Below are 6,893 nucleotides of genomic sequence, written 5' to 3'. Positions count from 1 at the left end.
AGGGGGCTCTGTTTCCCCTTGTCTCTTACAGAACGTTCTTGGACTTCTTGTTTGGGAAATTCACACACCCCCCCCCTCATAGTTAGTCTTTCAGTTAGTGTGACTGACAGCCCTCCTCCTCCAGCTCCAGGCGTGGGTTTGATTTGTTGTTCAGTCACTCATTTATGTCCGTCTCTTTGCAACCCCATGGACTGCAGCACGTCAGGCTTCTGTGTCCTTCACTGTCTCCTGGAGTTTGCTCAAACTCATGTCCATTGAATTGATGATGCTATCCAACCATCTCATCCTCTGCCACCCCCTTCTCCTCCTGCCCTCAGTCTTTCCCAACATCAGAGTCTCTTCCAGTGAGTCGACCTTTCACATCAGGTGGCCAGAGTATTGGAACTTCAGCTTCAGCATCAGTCCTTGCAATGAATATTCAGGGTTGATTTCCTTTAGGATTGATTGGTTTGATCTCCATGCAGTCCAGGGGACTCTCAAGAGTCTTATCCATTCATGCTTTGAAAGCATCAATTCTTCTGCGATCAGTCTTCTTTATAGTCCAGCTCTCACATCTGTACTTGACTACCGGAAAAACCATAGCTTTGACTAGATGGACCTTTGTTGGCAAAGTGATATCTCTGCTTTTTAATATGCTGTCTAGGTTGGTCATAGCTTTTCTTCCAAGGAGCAAGCGTCTTTTAATTTCATGGCTGCAGTCCACAATGAATGGGGAGCCCACGGAAATAAAAGTCTATCATTGTTTCCATAATTTCCCCATCTATTTGCCATGAAGTGATGGAACCAGATCCTATGATCTTCATTTTTTGAATGTTGAGTTTGAAGCTAGCTTTTTCACTCTACTTTTTTACCTTTATCAAGAGGCTCTTTAGTTCCTCTTCACTTTCTGTGATTAGGGTGGTGTTATCTGCCTATCTGAGGTTACGGATATTTCTCCCAGCTCTCTTGATTCCATCTTGTGCTTCATCCAGCCTGGCATTTCACATGATGTACTTTGCATGGGTGACAATATACAGCCTTGACTCTTTCATTCAATCAGTAGAGCTCATTCTAATACTGTGATAAACTCAGGAATGGGGGTACAGTGTACTCCGAAACAAAGAATCAACGAGAAACTAGAAATTTTGAGAGTTACCAGAAGAGTCACCTTTTCTAGGTAACTGAATGAGGAAAGATACAGGTATTCAGCCAGGCTGTGAGCAACCTAGAGCTTAATAGTGAAGAGGCTTAAGGGTCTGGGTGGAATACAGTAAAGAAGACTCTACCTCTGTCATTAAAAATAGGACCTTTTGGTCCCCATATATACTGTTTGTTTACTTTCAACTTTTTCAGAACCTTGATCAAGAAAGAGGGATGCTATTCATAGAGGACTTCTTGGAGCCCCAATATAATCTTTGCAGACATTCATACAAACACATATATACAAATGATCTTGGAGTCATTTTAATGTATCATATTTTGCATCATATTTTCCTACCTAAAATAATCCAAATTAACTATTAAATCTATCTTACAAATATTTTCCCAGATACCTTATTTCTCTATGGCTTTTGTTTATGGCGTGAAAGTTGTAAACATTTATATAGTTAAAATTATCTTTCATCTTTTTTAGAGTCTCCATGTTAGACATGTCCCCCCATCTTCAGTTTTTAATGTAGTCTCCATAGTTTTCTTGCAATATATTGTTTTCACTTTTACTGCTCTTTACTTCTGTATTTTTTTAATCTGTGTGGAATTGTTTTCTTTTTAATAATGGATAAGATTAGAGTCCCTTTTTACTTTCTCCCATATGGAAACCAGTTGTACTGCCATCATTTATTAAATAGTCCATTCTTTTCCTGCCAAACTGAATTTCCATATATATCGTGTGTTAACTTTTAATTTTTTTGGCCTTGCCACATAGCCTGTGGGATCTTAATTCCCTGAGCAGGAATTGATTCATGGCCCTCAGCAATGAAAGCACAGAGTCCTAACCACTGGAGTACCAGGGAATTACAATGTTAACTTTTCATAAATATTGCTATGGATTGTGGATTTTCTTTTTTTTTTTTTAACTGAACTGTTTTTCTATTTCTGTTTGACTCTATAATATATTCTGGTAAGGCAAGATTCTTTAACTGTTCTTTTTTATAGTTTTCTTGGCTATTTTCAGTCATTCTTCACATAAATTTGAAGATGATTTTATAAAATTCCGTTGAATATGTTGTTTGTATTCTGATTGGAACTAATCTGATGTATATATTAATAATTTGAGGAAACTGACCTTTTAAACTAGTAGGTCTTCTGCTCCAAGAACATAGTATAATTTTCCATTGTCTAGATCTTGTTCTATATATTCTAATACATTTACTTCATTTAAGTCCTGTATCTTTCTTATTATATAGATCTCTGAGTGTGTCTTTTTTTTTTTTTGCAGACAGCATGTACTATTTTATTGGGCCTCAAAAGCTTTAAATACAGAAATAGGGAGGGCTGGGCAAAGAGGCAGATGTGGCCACACTGCCATTATTTTGAATACTTAAATATAATGCTTCCCTTATTTCCTTTTCTACTGTTTTCCAGTAGAATAAAATTATTTTATTATTAAAATTATTACATTATTAAGTTTTAATGTTTATTTTATACCCAGCCCCCCCTACCAAAGAAGGAGAAGGCAATGGCACCCCACTCCAGTACTCTTGCCTGGAAAATCCCATGGACGGAGGAGCCTGGTAGGCTGCAGTCCATGGGGTCGCTAAGAGTCGGGCACGACTGAGCGACTTCACTTTCACTTTTCACTTTCATGCATTGGGGAAGGAAATGGCAACCCACTCCAGTGTTCTTGCCTGGAGAATCCCAGGGACGGGGGAGCCTGGTGGGCTGCCGTCTATGGGGTCGCACAGAATTGGACACAACTGAAGTGACTTAGCAGCAGCAGCAGCTACCAAAGAATGTAAGATTACTTAGTGAGATTGGGGAAGATGTGGGAATTAAACGTGTTGGGGACTGTGAAGCACAGGGCTACCTTGGCCTGGAGCCTCAGAGTGTCAGGAAAGAAAGCAGAACAAGGACAAGAAGAACTGATTGTGTGTTTAGGGCACTGTGTTATGTTTAGTTCTACTGTGAGCAGTGCTGAGTAACAGAGACCTGAAAAACAGTGGATTAAAGAGAATAATATTTATTTCTGTTTTATATAAAAAAAAGTCTATTGTAGACAATTCAGGCTCTATAGTACTCAGGAATCCAGATTGCTTCTAACTTTATGTGGCCCTCATCATTATGGTCCAAGATGAACTCCAGGCATCTCATCCATGTTCCATGCAGGGGGATGAGGGGTGGGGAGGAAGAGACAAAGGGCACATCTAGGGTGTATTAAAGAAATTTCCCAGAAGCTGCCAAACAACAATTCTGCTTATCCTATTGGCTGGTACTAAGTTATATGTGGTCGTCTGCCTCCAAGAAATGTTGGGGAATATTTTTATTCAAGAGGAAAATTCTAAAGATTAAAAAGACTTATCCAAATCAAGATTCTAAGGATTCCAGGATGAAGTCTGAGCTCAGAAACAGCTATCACTCACCCTATCAGCTGCTGGAGACAGTCCTGGCTGCCCAGCAATACTGGGAATCCTGCTCATCTAACATCCATTTTGATTTAAAATCTTTTGTGTTTGAGATAGATTTTTCTGTTGACAATGGGCTGGGTTTTGCCTGTTCATTAAGTGTGGAACTCCTGGCTTGTGGTAAATCCTGATTGGAAAACAATATAAACACGTTTCCTGGTAAATGTATAAATATATATAGATGTTGGTTGTTCCCCTCCCCTCCACCAACACACACCATGGAAGCAATCTGTAGCAATTTAGACATGCTCAGCATCTGGCCCTCATAAAAGGTCTTGAGTGAGTCATGATTTTGCACCAACAGAGAGGGTTTGTCTTGCTTGTGGAGAGAATTGTGTTTACCTCCTATTCTGCCCGTGAACCTCTCTATTGCTTTATGATGATCAGTCTGATTTGTGTGCAAAGAGACTGGTGAGATAAGAATTCGGGAAAGGAGAGCAAGAATAAGAGGAGGCTCCAGACAGCTATATACTCAAGGCAAAACTATAAGTTTTAGGGGGCTTGCTGTTTCTGCTTTTGAGGAAACAGCAAAAAAAAAAAAAAAAGCAGTGGAAAGAGCCTCATTTTGTGAGTTAGGAGATGACCTCTATATCTAAGTAGGCTTCTCAATCTTTGGAGTCTCAGTTTGTTCATCTGACAAGTGGGACCAGTAATGGCTGCCCTGTCCAGTTGAGAGAGAGAGAAAAGGACAGCTGTTGCTTAAGTTGTGGAGAAAACATCTTAAATATGCCATCTCCTTTAATGCCCAAGACAGTCCCCTGAGGGAGGTGGCATTAAACCATTCTTCAGCTGAAGCAACTGAGACATGGAGAGGCTAAGCGGTTTGTCCGAGGTCACAGATGTGTTGTAACTCAAACCCACATCTGTCTGGCTCCAAATCCTGTGTTCTTTTCATTACTTCATGCTGACACTTAAGTCACAGGACACATCCCAGTCTCCCCCTGGGGAGGGGAGAGACTCAAAGTTGCTTCCCTGCTCCGAGGCCCGAAGTATCCCTGTGTCTTTTGTCATTACAGAAGTTCCAGCCAAGCTGAGTTCTGTTTCCTCAGGACCCCGCTCTTTGCTGTGGGAGCAGGTGGGTTGTTAATCTGATAAACGGCTTCCTGCTAAGGTGGGAAGGCGAGCTAAAGAGCTGCTGAATTGTCCTCCAGAGTGGTAGGTTTGACACTCCAGTTGCCTTGGCCCATGAAATTGCTCTAGGACTCATCTGAAAGGATGAGGGCTTTGGGGTCAGTCAGTTCTGGGTAGGAGTCCTGGCTCTGAGTCTTGCTAACAGTGTGACCTTAAGTTGTCTGCCCTTCAGTTTCCTCATCAGTAAAATACGGATATGAGCTCACTAAAGGGTGGACGTTGTGCCTAGTAAATGAGCTAATGTGGGAAATGTACCTGGCACCTTGTACTGTAAATTGTACACAACTGAGTAAAAGGCAGTTGTTGTTTCCTTGGAGGGAGTGAGTAGACCTCCACGAGAGCTATTTAGGCATTGAGTTGTTTTTGGGTCCCCTCTAGCTTAGAATATATGGGATAACTTACTTGTTATCTGAGGCATTTATAGAGTGTTAGGTGTGCCATACCTGCTAGGGACAGTAAATGTACCAGGGACCTGTTCCAGCTCCCAACCCACTGACTCACAGGTCACCCTGATGTCACCAGTGAGTACTCTGGGCCTTTCCTGGGAGGCAGTAAGAAGGGTACCTGGGTCCAGGCATGATAAAGGGCTCATTGGCAGTCTGCTTGGTAGGAAGCCTAAGGTACAGCTGTCCTGGGATTGTGTCGGGTGTAGGCATAGAATTCATCCTTCTGGGCTTTCCATATACTCCATGATTCAACCCCTTCCCACCCCATTGTACACTTCTATCCTGCTTGTTCCTCAACAGTCAACCCCTCTACAAAGCTGGCAACTCATGAGTCTCCAAACACACAGAAACTCAGTCCCACTCATTGGTTTGTCTGCAGTTGGATCCCTACGTCTTTACTTCTTAGCCATAGCTAGATCATCTCTTGAGCCCAGCTCTCATCTGCCTCCTCCAGAAAGCTTTCCTTAACTTCTGCAGTTCATGCTGACCTTTCTCCTTGTGGATCTCCTATTTTAGTGACTGTTCATTAATTTATTCAGTGCATTGGCAAGTCTTACCCATTCTATACGAAAAGTGCTTCCTAAATTCATTTAGTTCTGTCCGTCTGTACTGCTTCCGCCCTGGTCACCTCTTGCTTGAATTATTAAATGTCCTTGTAACTGGCCTCCTTGCTCTTTGTTGTTCAGTCACTCAGTTGTGTCTGACTCCTTGCAACCCCATGGACTGCAGCATGCCAGCCTTCCCTGTTCTTTACTATCTCCTGGAGTTTGCTCAAACTCTTGTTCATGGAACCGATGATGCCATCCAACCATCTCATCCTTTGTTGTCCCCTTCTCCTCCTGCCCTCAATCTTTCCCAGCATCAGGGTCTTTTCCAATGAGTCAGTCTTTGCATCAGGTGACCAAAATATTAGAGCTTCAGCATCAGTCCTTCCAATGAATGCTCAGGGTTGATTTCCTTTGGGATTGATTGGTTTGATTTTTATTTCCTTTCATGCCAAGGGGCTCTCAAGAGTTTTCTTTTGCTCTGCTTCTCTCCAACTTTTTCATACTCTGTGGAGCATCCAGCAAATTTTTGTATAGATAAATTAGCCCCTGTCATTCTTTTGCTTGCAGTCTTCTAGTAGCTTCCCAAACTCACCACAGCCCAGAAGGCTCTGCTAATCTGGCACTTGAGTGTTTTCCCAGACTCTTCTCATCCTCTCATTTCTCTTGCTCATTTTGCTTCAGGCCCCTCAACCTTCTCTCTGTTCCCCGCAAAAGGCCAAACCACTACCACTGCCTCAGGTTCTTTTCTCTTTCTGGGTCTTCTGCCTAGTATGTTTTCAGTTCCTCAATGCCTGCTTCCTTCTCATTTCAGCATTCTTTCAGCTGTGGCCTTCTTAGTGAGATTTTCCCAGAACACTCTATCTAGATTAGTTCCTGCTCTCCTCAAGTCACACTTTATCTGATTACACTATTTTACTGATATTATTAACATTTTATGAACTTACCTGTTTTATTTATATTGTCTGCTTCTTTCCAGTAGAGAGATGGGCAATACCCATCATTTTCACCACTGTAACCTCAGAGTTTAGAATAGCTTAACATGTACAAAACTAAAGAATATTATTTAAAAATTTATTATATGGGTATTAAATATCTTCTTTGTGTGAAACACTGATAATCAGTAAGTACTTCCACTGATTAGAGATGTGAATGACTATCCTTAAAACAGA

This window comes from Moschus berezovskii, chromosome 4, assembly GCF_049115385.1.
Source record: "Moschus berezovskii isolate FMDL1 chromosome 4, NW_MosBer_1.0, whole genome shotgun sequence".
NCBI classification, from domain to species: Eukaryota; Metazoa; Chordata; class Mammalia; order Artiodactyla; family Moschidae; genus Moschus; species Moschus berezovskii.
The sequence above is the reverse complement of the archived record's forward strand: the minus strand, read 5'-3'. Positions refer to the sequence as shown.